The sequence below is a fragment of the Sphaeramia orbicularis genome, chromosome 5 (assembly GCF_902148855.1).
Source record: "Sphaeramia orbicularis chromosome 5, fSphaOr1.1, whole genome shotgun sequence".
NCBI lineage: Eukaryota > Metazoa > Chordata > Actinopteri > Kurtiformes > Apogonidae > Sphaeramia > Sphaeramia orbicularis.
Genome location: NC_043961.1, coordinates 53,036,317 through 53,057,223, shown reverse-complemented (window position 1 = coordinate 53,057,223; position 20,907 = coordinate 53,036,317). Strand labels below are relative to the sequence as shown.

General features: G+C 36.3%; 1 protein-coding gene across 2 annotated transcripts in view; it reads right to left on the bottom strand.

Annotated features, from left to right (window-relative positions):
• Positions 1 to 20,907, bottom strand: part of pacsin1b (protein kinase C and casein kinase substrate in neurons 1b) — a 74,636-nt gene that overhangs the window by 45,704 nt on the left and 8,025 nt on the right. The window contains exon 1 of one of the 2 annotated variants that reach the window (XM_030133694.1): positions 4,833 to 5,182. The exons of the other annotated variant lie outside the window; for it this stretch is intronic. The gene's annotated coding sequence lies outside the window, so the exon portion shown is untranslated. Of the gene's footprint in view, positions 1 to 4,832; positions 5,183 to 20,907 lie in introns of those variants that run through there. 2 annotated transcript variants of the gene reach the window in all.

The window sequence follows — 20,907 nt, the reverse complement described above, 5'->3', positions numbered from 1 at the left end:
CTCTGTAGTGAACGTGGAAACACTGTCATCTTCTACAACATTGATTCACCAGTAAAACCCATAGAGTTCAATGACAGTGGATGGACATGCTTGGATAATGTTTAGTTAATGATATATTTTGCTGAAAAAGTCACTTTTTCTCCAGTTTTGTCTTTTTTTGATATAATAACCCTCAACTTTAATCTGACCTTTTATGAACATCTACATCAGGGGTGTCAAACTCATTTTAGTTCAGGGGCCACATTCAGCCTAATTCAAGTGGGCCAGACCTTTAAAATAATTAGCATAAAAACCTATAAATAATGACAACTCCAAGTTTTTCTCTTCATTTTAGTGCAATAAAAAACATTAAATTATGAAAATATTTACATTTACAAACTATCTTTTCGCCAAAAAGATGTGAATAACCAGAAAAAAAATTAATTTCTTAAGAAAAATAACCTAAATTTCAACAATATTATGCCTCAACTTATCACTTTTACATGTGCATTTACACACAATGTTACACAAACATAATATTGTTGAAATTTTGAAGTTTGGAATGTGTAACTAAAATAAGAATGTCTACGATATTATGTGTCAACTTATTAACACAACTTACACATCGAATCTACAAATCCACAAAACATTTAGTAACAGACAGAATATTGTTAAAATTGTACTCAATTTTCAGGTTGTTCACATTTTATTGTAAGGGTTATTAGACTATTATATTATTTTACTTTAGGTCACATTGGGCTCAAACCAGTTCAACACCTTTGACTGTTCATAACTTCAGCGGAATTTTTGCACTCCATAAAATCATGCCGCAGGCCAGATTGGAACCTTTGGAGGGCCGGTTTTGGCCCACGGGCCGTATGTTTGACACCTGTGATCTACATGATCAGCAAATTAAATATAGAAAAATACCTGATGTTCAATGAAAAAACGCAAAATACAGAGGATAATATTAGAATTCATGGTGATAAATCACTTAACCCTCCGGTATCCGGGTGTGCCTTTCAGGCACACTTTGCACTTCGTGTTAAAAAACTTCATATTATTTTTCACAATTTAAATGAGGTTAGAATTCAAAAGTTGTTCATTTAGCATGATCTTTAAAATTCTGGCCACCAACTAAAATTTGCACATTGTAAACAAAAGAAAATTACAAGACTAGCATCTGTCTCCCAAGTGTGCCTAAAACGTACTATTTCTTCCATTTGATATGTATGATTAGGGCTGACCTTGATTTACAAAAATAAAATCAAATTAGAGCAGAAAAATAAATCAATATATAATATTTAATAGTTTGATTTATAGGTGTGCCTTTTTGGCACACTTGGTAACAGATGCTAGTATTTTTGAACATTTGACCTAGTGCCAAAAATAATAATGCAAATTAACCAGTGTTGGAGTTAATTATTGACATATGCCAGGCCGCAAAAATCAAATATGTGATCCACTTTTTATGTAGTATATTGGAAAAAAAAAAAAAAAAAAATGTGTTTTTTGCACCTAAAAAAGGGTTTGTTTACAATACAAACACGGCATTTAAAGAGTTAAAAAATGTGACAATTATTGAGTATTTGGTATTTTTATTTATGGCTCAAGTTGATGAAATAGAAAAAAAGTGTAAAAGAATTAAAAACAAACTATGAAATTTTTTTTTTGACATTATTCCACAAGTGTGCCAAAATGGCACACGGTGCTTAGTAAGGGCCTCGCTGGATGGGATACCAGAGGGTTAAGAAATATTAAATATAGAGAAATAAAATATTTTGGAACAGCTATAAATGTAGCACTGGTTCTTTATGGGTTAAAACTGAACCCTTTGAGTACTACTACAGCTTTCTGTCCTGTTTGCTGATTATCCCAAGATCAACGGATGCTTTCTCTATCATCTAACCTCACACATATTCAACTACAACACACACACACACACACACACACACACACACACACACACACACAGAGTGGAGTTTCTCTCCGGTACAAACACCTCCACCTCCAGCGCTGCACAGAGTGGTCTCGACTACATTAGTCAAATGCAGCACTTTTTGGTTCCCTCAGGACAAACTGTGCTACTGCTGCCCTCATCAGATTCAGATCCTATAAATAGAGTCACATTCATCAATAATTCACACTGCTGTGTAAACAGATAGAGGAGATGACCAACCCCAATCATGTGGCGTCTTTGAGGTTTGATCTAATTTTACGTCACCCCCAAAGACAACCAGATTATAACATACAGGAGATCAATACAAGTTAGCAGCGGTGACTTTAGAAGAGTTTTTTTGATCATAGTCCTGTGTTGCAAAAGACAATTAGCTGATTAGGATTGTAGGATTGAAAAAAATAAAAAGAGAGAGAGGTTGAACTGATTTGTCGAGCAAATCTACAAAACTTCACTGTTAGCAGCTTTTTCTCAAATATGAGGATCTAATGTTTTTCATTGTGTCTGGTAGAAGACATAATATATGAGTTTTGGATTTCAGGCTGGATTTTACGAAAGAACTGTATAGAAAATCATTATTTGCATCCCAGTTTCAGCCACTTTTAAACTAAATCGATCAGTGAATGTGTGTTTGTTATACAGCCTAGTCTCAGCCTGCAGGAATTTACTGAGGGAAAAAAATACACTCACCCACCAGATTTTTTCTGTCTTTCTTATTTGTATTTTCCTGTTAATGGTCTCTGATAAATAAACCCTTCATTGTGACATAGTTTCATTTCTCATCTGATATGTGAGCCTCAAACATTTCTTTTGTAGTGTAAATAAAACATGAATGGAAGACAAGAATCTGTGAGGCTTTTGTCTCTCTCAACAGCTATTAGAGTAACTGAAGAAGGCTCGATAAAAAATGCACTTAACCCTCAGCTGCTGTTGCTTAATAGCAGCGCTGTAATTATTGTGCAATGCCCACACACAAATATGTGCAACTGTATGAATGGGAAAGGAGTGCTTTGTTGGAAAAGATTCAACAGGAAGGACTTTCCTTGACCAAACAGCTGCAGAAAAAGGCATTAGTGTGAGTCCCACAACTGGCAAAGATTTGTAGAGCGGTGAAACTCACTCCCCATTCTCTACAACAGTCACTTCATGTATCATTGATAGTACAGATATTTGAGACACAAGCAGATGGTGTGTTTGGTGAAGTGTCCAGCAGCAGCCAGCATACAGTCGGATCAATGCCATATTGATTAGCAGAACCAAGGGTGACCAAATTAGACGTAGGTCATTTATGGATGCAGAAAAAAAGTCTTCACATCCATGTATAGCAGGGGTGTCAAAGTCATTTTAGTTCAGGGGCCACATTCAGCCCAGTATGATCTGAAGTGGGCTGGACCAGTAAAATAATAACAGTGAAAAAGTATAATTACATTACAAAAATATTTACAGCTATAAAGTAGGGATGTAACGATACGAAAATTTCATATCACGGTTATTGTGACCAAAATTATCACGGTTATCATTGTTATCGCGGTATTGTTGAAATTGTGCTCAAAATGCTCAAAAAAGTACTTTTACACACACTGAAATAATTTAACCAAGTTGTATTTAAAAATAAATAAATAAATAAAATAATTGGCACAATGTACCTTCTGTTGGCAGAAACATTCAAGTATTAACCCTTAGTGGTCTGAGCCTTTTTTGGCTGTTTTTCAGTCCTTTTGATTTTGCCGTTATATACTATATAAATAAATGTTTACTATAGCCATGTTTGGTATCTTTTTTTCAGCACAACTTCATTTATATCAACTGCCTATTATTTGTTTTTTCACTTTAACCTACTATATCAACATAAAAGGCCAGAAAACACAAAAAAAATATAAAATCCGATTCGAAAAATGTATATAATTTATTGCATAAATAACATAAAGATGTTTTATGAACCTTTTCAAAGACTTTAAAAATGAATATTGGTTCTAAATATTAGGTATATAAAATTAAAATTGTAATAAATTAAAACTATACTCAAATATTTGACATAAAAGCAGATCTTTCCATAGCCGTTTTCTCTCCGGAAAAGTGCGGTAATCAAACACGGTTATCATGATAATTAGAATTTAAACGGTAATATTAACTGTTGGCAATTTTACCGTGGTTTATCGTTATACCGGTAATCGTCACATCCCTACTATAAAGTTAATTTAAAAATGTGAATAACATGAACAACCTGATATGTCATTAAAAAAATAAGTGCAATTTTAACAGTATTATGTCTCAGCTTATCATTTATACATATGTATTATGGATTGGATCCACAAATGCACAAAACATTTAGTAACAGGCAGAATATAGTTAGAATTGCACTACTTTTAGGACATTTCAGGTTGTTCATATTTGTTTAGGTTATTCACATTTTTTGTGAAATAATATTTTGTAAATATAACCTTTTTTATGTAATTCCACTTTTTTTACACTAAAACAAAGAGAAAAAATTGAATTGTCATTAATTATAGGTGATTATGATATAATTTTACTGGCCTGATCCACTTGAGATCACACTGATATTTATCTGGCCCCTGAACTAAAATTATTTTAAAATCCTTGACTGTTAATATCTTCTGTGTAATTTCTGCATTTCACAAATTCCTACCATGGGCCGGTGTGGACCCTTTGACACCTGTGATCTATAGGTTACACACTTTCAAGCTCAGACCAGGATTCAGATAAATCTCTGCGTGATCTTGAGATTAAGATGATTCTTGACTAGTTTTCAACACGGTCTACTCAAAATAACACTTCTACAAATAAATACTAATCCACTGAATCATCTGTTACATGAAACTGAAAGTAGATCACGTTACAAACGGGTAAATGGTCTTAAAGGTAGACGTTACTGAACCTGGATGTTCCCAACGGCTGCTCAGTCCTCGACAGCGTCACTCCGACTAATTTCTGAGCTTTCGGGAGAGCCGACACCTGAGACCGAGAGTCAAAGAGTATTTGTGTTCACCTGCCGTTGTGACACATGGTGCGGTCCAACACACCTTTTCTACAAACACGGAGGCAAGGCTGAACTTTGACATCTACCTGAGAGGACACACTGAGTCATCAATAATTACCTACATGCAAGAACGGGTGGAGAAACAGAACAGAACTCCTACAGTCTGGAGAATTTCTTTATGTTATTTCTTTTATTTACAACAGTTTGTGTTTTGTTCAGGTTTTATAGGTTTGGTTTTTAATGTTAGTTGATTTTTTGTTTATCTTTTGAAGCTCATATGTAGATGTAAGAGTTTTTGTCTTGTTTTTTTTTTTTTTTCTGTATTTAAAGGACTGACCAGTTTTAGTTTCGTTTTAAGGATAGTTTGGATTTTTCAGTTATGGGAAACACCCTGAGTTACAGACGTTGAAAGATGAAAGAATGCAAGAAATATGATTTTCACCCTGTGTGCAGAATGTGAACAGGGTAGGCCATGGAGGTATGGTAAAAATATCAGGAAAACAAAACTGTATACAAGGAAATAGTTACCATAATAAATGACAAATTATTATTTCTTTGTTTAAAGCAGTGTTTCTCAAACTGTGGGGCACGCCCCCTAGGGGAGGTGCGAAGGCTTGCCGGGGGGCGGGGGGGGGCATGGAATCACTCCTAGGTGTTTTTTCTTCTTCAGGTTAGAACATGTAGGAGGTGGAACTAGCGTTTGAGCACCCTGAACTCATTTTAGGGACACACAACAAACCAATCTACTGCCATGGTGAGACTAGAAAAAGAGTTTAGGTTTAGAGAATGGACAAGGATTGGACTGGGGGAGAAAAAGTGTTTCTGTTTTTGCACAGTTTTCACTTCAATGTTCTGAGATTTGCAATGTAAACAGGCTTACTGCAGCCACTAATATTGTTGAAATGTTCATATTTGTTACCAAAATGTATTTGTTGTTCTAAAAAAAAAAAGTAATTTTATTGTCATAGTTGTGAGATAATTGTGCATTTCCCAGTTATATATATTAAAATATAAGCGAAAAATATTAGCGAAAAATATTAGCGTTCTGGTCTGTTCTTCTGTTCTCGTAAACCATCATCGGTTGTGGCCCAAGTACTGTTCCAATTGCAAGTTCGCATAAACCAAGAACGTACTGGGACCTGGGTGGCTGTGAACCGACAAAAAGTATTACAGTTTTGAAAAATACACAAAATGTATAAATGACATGTACAGTACATACTAGTACAAAGTGACTATTTATTGTGACCTCTGACCCCATGACAAGAAGCAACGCAAACAGTTACGAACATCTCACCTGTGTTGAATGAAACCTGGCGTAAAAAAACCTTGAAAATGAATGCAATAAATCTCATATTGTCTGAACAAAAGGGTTAAAAACATGTGAAAGGCACAGGGAGGTCATAATAAATACAACTGTGGTTTATAGAATCTGTTTTTACCCTGAAACCTTTGTTTTTCCTGCTGTTCATACTTCACATATATCCTGATTAGATCTAAATACAGAGACTGAGACACGCGTTTGTGTGATCATTATAACTTTACTAAACCGTCAAACCTGGCCTAGGGTTCCACAGTACTATATATATATCATGATAAAGATACTTATCATGCTATTGCCCAGTTTTACAGCAGGGTGTGAGAAGACCAACTCCTCAATAGATCCGTCTTTTATGTGACTTGATAATATTCACAACCCTGTATTTTTTCTTGCATCTAAATCGACAGTTTACACACAATGGCATCACATCCTGTAAAGCAGCACTTCCTGTAACCCTTTCAAATTAAAGGCTCTATCTGACAGAATTGTTTAATCCTTAAGGTTTTTAATATAAAACATACTTCAGGAACACATTATGGAAGATCATCATGTACTACTACTAGGGATGTAACGATATGAAAATTTCACACTGTGGTTATTGTGACCAAAATAATCACAGTTATAGTTAATATTGCGGTATTATTGAAATTGTGCTCAAAATGTTCAAAAAGTACTTATACGCACACTGAAATAATTTAACCAAGTTGTATTTAAAAATAAATAAATAAATAAAATAATTGGCAAAATTCTGTTGGCAAAAACATTCAAATATTAACCCTTAGTGGTCTGAGCCTATTTGGCCGTTTTTCAGTACTTTTGATTTTGCCTTTATATACTATATACAGAAATGTTTACTCTACCCATGTTTGGTATCTTTTTTTTCAGCACAACTTAATCTATATCATCTGCCTATTATTTTTTCACTTTAACCTACTATATCAACATAAAAAGCCAGAAAACACAAAAAAATATAAAATCCGATTTGAAAAATGTATATACTTTATTGCATAAATAACACAAAGATGTTTAACAAACCTTTTCAAAGACTTTAAAAGTGAATACTGGCTCCAACTATTAGGTATATAAAATTCAAATTGTAAAAAATTAAAACTATACTGAAATATTTGGCATAAAAGTATAGCTTTACATAGGTGTTTTTTTCCCCTAAAAGTGCGGTAATCAAACACGGTTATCATGATAATTAGAATTTAAACGATAATTCTAACCGTCTGCAGTTTTACCGCGGTTTATCGTTATACCGGTAATCGTTACATCCCTAACTACTACTATGTCAAAGCTGCCAAACAGTGTTTATGTCTGAAATAAACACTGAATTATTACTTCTGTTTTTTAATCTAATCTATAGTTCAGTATTATTGTGAACTCACTAGGCCTGAATCTGTGCTCCTTTCAGTGTGTATTTCAGTGAAACAGCAGCTGAGTCTGAACACTGGTCACAGGACAAACATCAAGTCAACATGTTTTTTAGATTTTATCCACAAAGACCACACAAAATAAAAAAAAAAGGCAGTGTGCAGCCATGATACTCATATTATTAGTAAAAGCCCACAGCAGCACTAATGTGTTGAATATAACAGACTGTTAACTCTGTTATTGTGGAGTGGACTCCAACATTCCCTTGTTTTAGAGTGATTTTAAAAGCTTTACTATGTAGTTATGGTTCTTTTGTGGATGGCCATTGACATTTTAACTTTGTATTGAATGGGCAGTCTATTAAAACAGCAGGGCTCTTTAAGTGTGTGTTTGTGTTCATGTGGCTCTTTGTGTGTAACCTTGATTACTTGTGTGAATTCCTGTCTACATCAGCTCTTAGCTCGGAGAAACGAACTGTATGTGATTTGTGTATGACCAGAGTAATTCACCAACAACTGCATCAATCTTTATGACACTTAAGAGGTACACTGAGTGAATATCTAGACATAATTACATTTTGATGCATTTAGGTTAAAAAATTAATGAAATGGTATGATATAAATGGATTCTCCCATTATAAGGCATGGACCTTTTGTCTGTGTGCAGGGTTTGCTTTCAAAGGTACTTTATTCTTGCACTCAATGCTAGTTAGTTCACCCACTGATGGACCATGAGCTATTATTTTATCTGTTCTGTTCTATTCTATCTTTTGTCTGCTGTATGTAAATTGTGTTTGAGTTCCATGAAAAGCGCTATACAAATAAAATGTATTATTATTATTATTATTATTATTATTATTATTATTATTATGATGATGATGATGATGATGATGATGATGAAGGCATGTCCGGTGTTGTCTTCACCGTTAGCAATTAATTCAAACATCTTCTCTGACAAAACTATTGATCAGATTCATTTCAAATTTTTTATGTAGCTTCCTTGGGATAATGTCTACAACGTCTGTTTCAAGTTTTGAGATATTTAGATTTTTGAATTTTTTAATTATTACAAATTTCCTTTTACTTATAATGGACCATATTTTAATGAGTTATAACATGGAAATGGTTAAATATATCAAAATAGTTATTATTGAGCACTGATAGGAAGTCATATATGGGCTTTCATTTGGGTCATTGACCTTTGACCTTGAGCGACCTTGAAGGGTCAAACTCAAGGCCACAAATGTCTACATTGTTCTCTGAAACTACTGGTTGGATTCATTTCAAATTGTATCTGTAGCTTCCTTGGAACAATGTCTACACAGTTTGTTCACAGTTTTGAGAAATTTAGATTTTTTTGACAAATTTTTTTAAATATTAAATAACTGACATTAGTTATAATGGGCAATCTTTAGATGGCTGGAATCACATGGAAATGGTTACAGATGTCAATACAGTTACCACTGATCACTGATAGAAGTCATATATGGACTTTGATTGAATTATGCCAAGTTTCCTCTACATGGTACCGGCTCGACTCGACTCGACTCGACTCAACTCGACTCTGCCTTTTTGTGTTTCCAATATGATTAAGGACCTGGAATCTGGTACCCGGTACTACTTTTTTGGTATCACCTCTGCTAAGGTTCGAGGACTGGGGACCAGATACTAAAAGGTGACGTGTAAACACTGCAGAACACTGACTGGTCAGAGAGTCGTCTCTGTGACCCGCCGTTTTATAAAAAACAGATGTGGAAGTTTACAGTAAATATAGCGGTAGGTTAATCCACATGATGACCGCCCGAAAACTGCACCATGGTCGGTCCAGGAGATGCAGATGTAAAAATTCAGCATGAACTTGACGAGACAACACCCAACAAGCGAGTTTATCAGCAACTCTCTGAGCAGACGACACGGAAGTAATGTGCTGCATCGCTATGACGTCCAGGTAATGTAAAGTTGGTAGTATCCTGTAATGGAAACGGTCTCCAGAAATAGGACCTGGTACCCAAGCCGAGTCAAGCCGAGCCGGTTCCACGTAGTGGAAATGCGACATAAGTTCTCCTCTAGTGAAAGTACCACCTACTTCTATTTCAAGATTGATCTGCATCAAGACCACAGGACTCTAACATAGCGGCAGAACCACACAACTTCACAAATTCAACTTACAAATCTTGATAGAACATGCCGGTAAAATACAGGGCGACTGGTTCTATTTTTGTAGTTTTTAGAAGGATAATAATGCTGAAAAAAAAAGATGTAATCTGGCAGAGGAGAGGCAAGAGACTGAGGAAAAAAATGAAAGACATAAAAGGCACTTATTGAAAAGATAGAAGATAGAAAGGACAGAGAAAGGAGTCGGTCTCTCAGGTGGTAGATAAAGACTGTTCAGTTGAGGACAGACATCAGGGTATCAGGTCAGCTGTGCTGCATCTGCTCAATCAATAACAATCACTGATGCACAATGGAAACCACGTGTGAAGGCTGAATAGGACGAGAGACAGGAGATGTGACCGCATTGTAAAACATGACCCCAGAAAACTTAGAGAATTAATGCATGTACACATTTAAGGGGAAATCATTTATTTTCCAGAGAACAAAGGCATGTATCCATAAAGAGTCTGGTGATAATGAAACATCTAAACCCTGATATGTCTCCTGAAGTCAATAAAAAAAAAAAAAAACCTCAAATAAAAACCGCTGTGTCCACTCAGACATGCGCTGAGCCCATCAGTGTGTGCCATCTGTGGATCATCTAATCACGTTTCTCCCCGAGGGCCCACTCCGTTTGACCCCAGTGTTAGATCCCATTACTGCAGGAAGTAATTTACAACCACTGGGCAGGCTCAAGAAAAGAGTTCGGAGTGCTGCAGGTCTGCTCATTTTCCTGGCAGACGAGACACAATCTAATAATTGACTCTGTTTTCCAACAACATCCTTTTTATTGTTGTGAGAAGAAAACTCAGACATTAATGTCAATGAGCCACATCTACTCACTTTTTCAAAATCTACAAATTATTTGATTTTTTTTTCTTCTTTTAAGTTAGTTTTAATGATAACACTAATACAATAGCTGGTTTTCCATAAAAGTTTTGATTTCTATGTACAAGTTGATGTTATTTCTTTTACAGGGAATAATCCTTCTAATTCTGCCCACTTAACCTTGGGGATATTATCACTTACGATCATAATGCAGCTGATGGAATTAGATTTCTAAGCATTTTTTTATTCTACATGGAAAATTTGTTTTTCACAAACAGAAATTAGCTAAATTGCTTTTCATTTTTTTGTCTAAAAACCGGATATGCAATAAGCTCTTTGAAACCTGTGACTGTGTTCTTATATACAGAAACTAGTTTTTACTGTTTTATTGGATTATTTTGTTTTCTGTCTGCATTTGTGTTATATGTTCTGCTGGTGTTTAAAATGTATTTTATCTGTATTTTATCATTTGTACATTATCTGTTTGACAATAAAGAAAAACAAGAATAACAACTTCCATATTGATGTTAATGTTAGTACTTGTTGCAATTGACTTTTTCTCCCTTTTTATTTTTAATTAATTTAATTTAAATCAATAGTTGGTTAAATGATGTAAAAACTGAATGAATAACATTGAAGTTTTTTGGGATGTGCATGTGCTGTTTTAAACATTACATTATAACATGAGTTTGACGTGACCATGAAAAATATTAAAGACATTACTTCAAAATTTGTATTCAAGAATGAGAACACCACTTAGTTTGAAGCTAATTTCTCACAGTCTGAATTTAAAAGTTTGTTGACTGCAGTTACTCTCAAAATTTTATGATTTAACTTAATTGTCTTTTATTAATATTATTTCATTACAATTGTGCATTTAATTAAAATAGGAGATGCTGACCTCAAACACTCCCAGTCAAAACAACAGTTAAATGACCAAATAAATTAATTCACTCTGCTTCAGTGTGAATGTATTGGACCTCAGTGCTCTCTGTTCCAGTTTGTTTGTAATCAATAATTTGTTTTTTTTCCTGCTGCCCGGTGCATAAGGGCTGTGTGGACAGGCTGTTTATTGAAGCCCAGGTCCAGCTGCCGGAGTCAAAGTGTGCACACTCAGAGCTGTGTACAGAGAGATGCTGAAACCTCAGAGGATGAAAACTAGCTCAAAGACAGTGCAGCTGCTAATAGCTTTAAGGGAACACACACACACACACACACACGTGTTGAGACACAGTAACAGTGTCTGTTTTTGTTCTGGTGGTGGATCAGTGGCTGTTAGACTGAGACCCACTGAGAGGAAACAGTATCAGGGATGAGTCAGGTAAGTGCAAACTATGTGGGCTACGGCTCAGACAACAAAATAAAACCTCTGTTTCAAAGAGATGCCACTTGAGTCTGACTCCAAAAACAACTCAGTCGGACCCTGGTGTTGAACTGTCCAAATTTTTAGCAGAAATAAATATATTCACAGATGGTGAAATTTGCCCATTTAACCCATAAAGACACAGTGCTACTTCTGTGTCAGTTCCCAAATGAAATGTTCTCCATTTTCAACCTTTCCTGAGTGATTTGTCACCATTTATTCTATTATTATGCTCAGTTTTTGTTGCAGTTTTAAGTAAAAAATCTGGTATTTTTATACTTTTAATTTACCGATTATGTAGATGTCCAGAAAAGCTCAAATTAAAGTTGAGGGTTATTATATGAAAAACAGAGAAAACTGAAGAAAAAGTGACATTTGCAGTAAAATATCTAATTAATCAAACATAAACCAAGTCTCCATCCATTGTCATTGATCAAACTCTGTGGGTTTTAGTAGTGAATCAATGTTGTAGAAGATGATGGTGTTTCCATGTTCACTACAGAACCTCTGAACGTCCAAATGGGTCATATCTGATGACCATGGCCATTTTGGCAAACCTTCTCCATCCTCTTCATGCAGAGTTTCAGCTTCTTCTATCTAAGAGAAGGTACACGTTTCCCTGCAGAGCCAAATCAAACCGATATCTCAAATCATTTGTACCATCTGCCGTTAAGTTTTTAAATAGCCTGTAGATAAGCTTGTTGGGAACAATGCACCATTAACTATGATGACTTATTTACTGTATTTATTAAACTATGTGAGAATGATTGTTTTGGTGATATGTGAGATATGTACACTTCTGTTGCAAATCAAATTGCCCTTCGGGGACATTAAAGATTTTTCAATTCAATTCAATTCAATGAAAAAATTACAAACTGCATTTTATACCAACTATTTACATGTATTGATAGGATTAGTGGTGCAGAAGTTATTAAACATTTTACATCAGTAGATGATTTTGGTCACCAGTGGCTGTTTGGGTCTTTATGAGTTAAATTATATTAAAGTGTAAAATTATGGAATGTTTACAGACAGTGTGAATGCTGTGACTGACAGGCGAGTCCAGTTTACATCTTCTTTGTGAGCTTTGATTGACAGCCAGTAGTAGCTCGGCTGCTGAGTCAGACTTTCAGAGCTTCTGTTTACTGAATAAATTTTTTTTTTTCCCCAACAGTTAACTGTAGTTGTGTTTACAGAGTTACACCAACAAGACTGTGAAAGGATTCTGTCATCTCATTAACTGTTTACTTCATTACCAGCCTGCTGATGCAACCTTAGTATTAGTTAATGTTAGCATTAATTCTTAATGGATTATGTAGTCTGTCAGACTGCTAATTAGCCCAGGTAGCTCTAATGAGTGTGTATAACGCTGCATTACATGAGGTTGACATTGTTATTTATCAAGTAGGTTAATTATTTGGTGACATTTAACGTAACGCCGGTACTCGACTTAGTGGCTCTTCAGCTCAGTAGTTTTATCTAAATAATATGATGTTGATAGCCAAAATACCACACTCAAAGCATCAAAAAAGCACTAAAAATAGGTGAAAGTATGGGAGCTTCATCTATTATAAATATGTACTGTGTATGATCTGCAGTCTGTGAAGAATACTGGTACATCTCAAAAAATTAGAATATCAAGAAAAAGAAAAAAAAAAAATTGTCACTCATTTCAGAAAGTGAAACCCATATATTGTATTGACTCATTAGACATAGAATGAAACATTTCAAGCCTTATTTGTTGAAATTTTGATGTTTATGGCTTACAGATAAGGAAAACCCAAAATGCAGTGTCTCAGAAAATTATAATATTGCATAAAATCCATAAAAAAATGGATATTTTAAACAGAAATGTCAGGTTTCTGAACCCCATAGAGAATCTATGGAGTATGGTCAATAGGAAGATGAGAGACACCAGATCCAACAATGCAGATGACCTGAATGCTGCTATCAAACCAACCTGGGCTTCCATTCCACCTGAGCTGATAGCCTTCATGCCCTGACACACTGGTGCGGTAATTCATGCAAAAGGAGGCCCAACCAAGTATTGAGTACATAGAAATGAACATACTTTTCAGAAGCCTGACATTTCTGTTTAAAATATCCATTTTTTATTGATTTTATGCAATATTCAAATTTTCTGAGACACTGAATTTTAGGTTTTCATTATCTGTAAGCGATAAACATCAACATTTCAAGAAAAAAGGCTTGAAATATTTCACTCTTTGTCTAATGAGTCTATATAATATATGGGTTTCACTTTCTGAAATGAGTGACAAAAAAAAATTGACTTTTTCATGATATTCTAATGTTTGAGATGTACCTATATATTCACATTACAGTCCAAACAATCATTATTTTGAGGCCCACATGGTAATAATACTAAGGAGAGAAAAAAAGATCATTCTATAACCTTTTTTTTGCAATGATCCCTAAACCTGTGGCAGATATATAATACAGGATGAATATTTAACACTTTAAGAAAAAACATTATTCCCAAAATGAGTCAATACACTGAACAGTAAACTTCACTTTGCTTACTCTAACTATAAACAAAAACATACCAATGTAAATACACTTTCCAAATTGCATAGGTGTTGATTCTATGAGTACATTGTTCAAAGAAAACATATCAGACTGTTGCAGCACTTCTGTTACGGGAATATTTCGCCTTTATTCCGGAATGACGTCTGCGTAAACAAAATGGTGGGATTATTTGATCCTTCCATTATCGCGGCTCTGTAACGCCGCTGGAGGTAGTAATACAGGTGGAATCATGATTCCGGAACACTGTGTAAAAGGAACACCTCTCATTCCACAACCAAGGTATGATGCTTTGATGACATACTACATGTGCCTCGTGCCGGGGGATTTAAAAATGAGTGTGGGCTGTGTACAGTAAACAAACATATCAACGTGACCAGAAAGATGTCAAACTGGGGAGACGCTGAGATCTACGAACTGCTGTCACTTCAGGCGGAGGACTCTATCCATGTTAAGATTTGTGGAACGGTGAAAGACAGGCCGACTCTGGAGAGGTTAGCAACACCGCTATGCTCAGGATATTTCCGACGCGGAAGTAATACGTCACAGTATAGAGGGTATGCACGTGACGTCACCGCTAGCGGAAGTCACCGTGGTTACACTCACTGAGTGGCAGAAAGAGGGAGATGAGTGACAGCGTTGGCTTCAATACTGTCTAAACTTAAGAACAATATTCAATAAAAAAATGGGGAAGAGCTGTTGTGAGATTGATTGTATGAACAGGCTTGAAAAGCAGTCGGAGATATTTTTTTACAGACACCGAAAGACAAAGAAAAGAGAAGTAGATGGATCCACAAATCCAGGAAACCAAACCTAGATTTGTGGATCCCGTTTCGTGTCAGCTAACATTAATTTATGCTGTATTTTTGGGTAAAATCATACCTTAAATTATGTATTGTTTTGGCTAACGTTACTTCTTGGTAAAGCTCTTGGTTTCAAGATCAGATCTTTCATGGTTTTTGTCTTCATTTTGTGATTCTGAACCTTGTGCTCTTACATGATTAGTAAATTAACTTAAACTGAGGCTAACCTAGTTTTTCAAATACAGGGGGTACTCCAGCACAAAGCTACAACGGACTATTAGGGCCACATGAGAAAATAAAAACGCTTGTCACTACGAGTTTAAAGCCATAAAGTATCGATATAAAACCTTTAATTTTTTTTATAATAAAGTCGAATACAAAAAGAATCACAATGTTATGAGAATAAAGTTATAGTTATAACAAAAACCTCATAATTTAACAAAAAAGTCATTCATTTATGAGATTAAAGTCGTCATATTCTGACAATAAAGCCATAATATTACAAGAATAATACCGTAATTTAGAAACAGGTAGGAAAAATATCATAATTTCCAAGAATAAAGTCATACCCTGCTGGTCCACAGCAGTAGTATCTGTGTTGTATAAAGTACTTGATCTGAACTAGACGTAAATCTCCTCAGTACCAGTAGATCATGCATATATTCACTGGGGTCAGTACACGGCCTACTGTAAATGCACTTTGGATCAGTTGGTTCTCTGCCCTAGTTTTGGACCCTAGTTGTCAGTAATGATGAAACCATGTTTGTTTCAGGTAAAAATAGTAATGATCCCCTACACCCTGGATGTCTGGACACGTGATTTCGGGCCACATGTCAGTGTTCGTGGACCACTTGTTCTTTGGTAGCTCGTACGGATCCATGTCAAGTCCAATTGTCCTTAATTTAATTTCGTATTTCACATTTTCCTGGTCTTGCTGTGTTTACTGCTATACTCCATCATGTTGAGCAGGTTGCTTTTTGCCACTCAGTCTGACTGAGAGGGGCGTGGCCCAGGGGGGAAGTGACGTATGTGCATACCCTCTATACGCTGCATCACTACCCCTTTGATTCCAGAACTGTGTAAAAGTCCAGCCAGTCTCACCTCTGTTACTCCTTTGTCTTGGCTGTGGAAATCAGTCAATAGTGGAAAAAAGGTGGGATCACCATCTCACCTTTTTTCCAGGATCTCTGTGTAAAAATGGCATGTCTTTTTGTCTTTTTGCTCCACAGTCTCTAATGTCACAAAAAAGTGACAATCACAGGCTAATAATTAATGAAACTAATCCTCTTTAATCCATAAGCACATGTGGACATCTACAAAGACACAACACAGACCCCATCACCATGGCGACAAGAAGCCCTCTTCCTTCCACCTCCTTTGGCTCTAAAGCACTTCACTTCACTGACACTATAAATCAGACACGCCTGTGCCTCAGCGGAGCACAGAAAACCCAGAGCCAGCAGCCTCTAATAGCTTCTTCTTGTTCCTCTTTAGCTTTTAGATGGTTTCTGTAATGTAGCGTCCACTGCACAGATGCCCTGGAGATACAAACTTATGCATTATACTCTGGAAAACGGAAGAATGTGGATGCACAATTGGAACTGACAGTGATGGAAACCAACAACATTTGCATTCATGACGACTTTTTCCACAGCATGGAATTCTTACACTGGTCCCTGACCTTTGACCCTTTAAAATTAATCTACCCGTGACCCCTCATCACACATTTGGCCTTTAATTGTGGACTTTACCCATCAGAAATATAAATGTATTCAGTATTATACCTCTTACACTGACCTGAGATGTGAACTACAAAGTGTTATTCTTGATTAAGTTGAAAACTTTACGAGATGTATACGTTTTTGTACGAATACACACTAAACAAAGAAGTTCAGCCACTTTATAACTGGAATCAGTGCAAAAGACATTACGAATCATTAAGTTACAATTTTGGCAGATGAACCATATTGCAATGTGGCTCCATTAAAGTTTCTTCCAAGTGAAGCTGAATCTATTAAATCAACTTGAATCAATTTTTTAAAAAAATGATTCAATTATAATTTTCCTGAATCGAAGCGTCATTTCCTTAATTTTGCAGCCGTTAAACACTAGCTCCACTGCTGTTTCACATGGACGCTTATTGTGACGCACATGACAGCAGGATCAACACAAAGCTGTAAGTTAGTATGTTAGTTACACACATACAGTATATATACATACTATTAAGCTACTGTTGTTATTTCGATATAGATAATTTTATATATACTTTCCTACTTTTTGTGGTTGTTGTTTCAGCTGGTTCTGGAATAAAAGGACAATTGATTTGCCATTTTCAGACATATCTTCTTCACATTTTGACTATTTTATTCGAATAATTGTTTAACTGAAAATGAGTGATAGATTAATCAATTATAAAATTAATAGTTGCAGCTCTACTTGCAAGTACATCCCATGAAATGAAATTAAATCACCATAAAACCCTGTCTTATGTGTTAATCAGGCACCTCTACGGGTGGACCTGATCGGTTGGGTTAAGCTGACACTGTTTTGAATAAAGTCATTCACAGCCGATCTGCACTGTTCAGTGATTCTGCTGATTCAGAACCCAGCAGGACTGCGCAGCAGAGTCAGACATTTAATCAGTGTCTGGGAAGATGTCTCTAAAACAGCTCACACAGAACACGCCATTAAACCAAGTCTTTTAAGGAGATCAGCCTTGGGGTCTTGGAAAATATAAGTATAATTTTCTTTTTTTGACATTTTGCAGAGAGCTACTAATGTTTTAGGAGGAAGTTTATTTAGAGAAAATAGTGACCCACTCCCTCTGTGGATACAAACAAGTTATTCTAAGGTAATACACAAATATTGGCATTTTTGTGTGAAAATTATGAATACTATGGCACATGATCACTGAAAGGCACTGAATCTGATGCATTCAACCTAGGGATGCACCGATACCACTTTTTTCCAGACCGAGTACGAGTACTTACATTTGAGTACTCGCTGATACTGAGTACCAATGCGAGTACTTAATAATCCCATTCCAGTTCTTAGTTCCTTTTGTAAATGTACTTTATCGTCGTCATTAGTCTGACTGGAACAAAGTGCTGCGACTGACATTTAATGAGTTGGAATGAGCGTTTCTCAATTAATCCACCAGGGGGCGCCGCTCTTAATTAACCATACTGGGCAAATACCACGAAGAAGAGTAAATTTTTTTGAGAAGAAGAAAGTCAGTAATAACAAACATGGAGATGACAGAGGTAACACTAATGTGATACTAATATTTCAGCGTTTTCACAGGTAAGGTTTAAAAGCTTAGCTTCAGCAGGTAGAGAAAAGAGAAATGAGCCATAAGTTTCGTTTTCACTTCTGTTGGCAGCGATCTGCACCGCTCTGTACATCCGCTGGTATTCGCATTCTGTTTACGCATCTGCGAGCACCTGGTAAACAGATGGAATGTACGCAGAGGACGGACAGAACGCTGCGTCCGTATCCGTCTGTGTCTTTGACGTTACTTGCAGTCAGCGTTACTTTTATCCCCGTCATTTATTTTGAAAAATCTCCACACTCTTCACACTCTCCACACATTATTCCACCGCTGCGTACCTGCTGCACTGAACTGTGAATGTCACACGGCCGTAAGTGGTATCGGTGCATTTGTATCGGATTACTTTTACGAGTACGAGTACACACACTGAGTATCGGAGCCGATGCTGATACTGGTATCGGTATCGGTGCATCCCTAATTCAACCTATAAGTAACAGAATGTGTTTATCTTGGTAATGATTTATCTGTTATGTCACTTCTGCCACTAGATGCTCGAGGTTTCTGCTGTTAAAGGGAAGTTTTTCCTCGCCACTGTCACCAGTCACAAGTGTTTGCTCCTGGAGGATTCTGTTGGGTTTCTGTAAATTGGCTTAGAGTCTGGTTCTGACCAACTCTATATGTGAAGTGTCATGAGATAACATTTGTTATGATTTGGTGTTATATAAATAAAATTTGATTTGATTTGAGATGTCTCACAGTCAAAACAACAACAAAAGATGTAGCAGCAAAGAACGGTTCACTGGAGGTCATATCCTGTTTCAGTGTCACGTGGTTCCTCTGCTGCCCTGCCCCTTTTTTTTTTTAACATAAATGGCACACTACGTTTCAGCCAAATGGGGCTGCTGTGGCCACCGAGAACATAACTTAAACCTAGCTTTACAAATCTGGCCCGGCATCTGAAGCCTCACATTTGGTGCTCTGTGTTTTCCTCTGTTACACCACACAGTGTGCAGGCATGCCTCAACACGTACATGCTCAAGACCCAACGAATCCACTGCCAAATTCATTCCCAACACTGTCAAGAATTGATTTGGATCTATTTATTTGATTCGTTGTTGCAGCACTATCTATTTTTGTGGTGACTTCCAAATTACATTGTATCTTTCCAAAGGATTTATCTGTATTTATTTTATCGTCCGTAGTTTTGAATATTTGTATTTAATGTATTAAACATGTCATGTGTGATGTTGATGAAAAGCTGAGAAACTGTATATCAAATTATTATTTCAATGTGCAAATAGGATTAGTGCTACATTTTAGATTAGTAGATGCTTTTGTTGCCAGTGGAATTTTTCAGCTGAAACATTTGTATATCTTTGTAGGCATTAAATATGGAGGCTATTAGGCTGTAGTATCCATACACCGAATAATTTCTGATTTGACAGGGGTACGAGCCTGCGAAATCTTTAGTAGACACCATAATACAAAAACAGTGGCGGCTGCTTGTCTTTCAGACAGGGGAAGCTCATTGTCAGCTTACATCAAAAAAAAAAAAAAAGAAAAAGAAAAAAGTTGTCAAGTTATTTAAACATAAATTCGGCCCTCCGTTCCATTTTAAGAAAATGCTCAGTGACCTTATCGTACCAAATAGGCGTCTTTTCCAGGGACTGGACCAGTGTCCTTTTAATGTCCAGCAGAGCTGGGCTGCTTAGATTGCCTTGGCCCATTGTGTTGTGGGTGTAAGACTTCAGCCTTTTTAAACAAGAGATGCTCCTTTCACTCCGACCTAGCAGACAGTATGATTGATTTATAACTATCGACAAAACGATATTAAACTCGAACAAGAAATAATTAAATTATGTAACTGAAACAAGAAAACGCTGAAATTATGTTAAATTGAAACAAGGAAGTACAATGAGTGTGTTTTATTTACAGTGCAAGAAATGAACGAGTAATTTCGTAGTGGTTTCTCTCTCTCTTTCACAGCAGAATGTGTGACGGCATTAAACTGAACTGTGTCAGTGAAGGAGGAGATCTGAAAATAGCTGTCAATCAAACGGGGTTCAGCCTTTCGACTGATCCTCCAATCAGCACGTAGGATTCTGGCGTCCAGCCCGGCCGAGCTCCGCCCACAGCTCCATTCACCCCCAGAGACGCCCGGCGTCCGGGGGCGGGACAACATCGTGGCATTTATCCAATTACTGTCCAGTTTTGAGGCAATGAATAAAACTGTTCCACTCAGTCCCATTGAAGCCCAGGGACGCCCGCAGTCTACGGACAAATGCACTGAGCAGAGATCGAATGAGAAAACAGCGACAC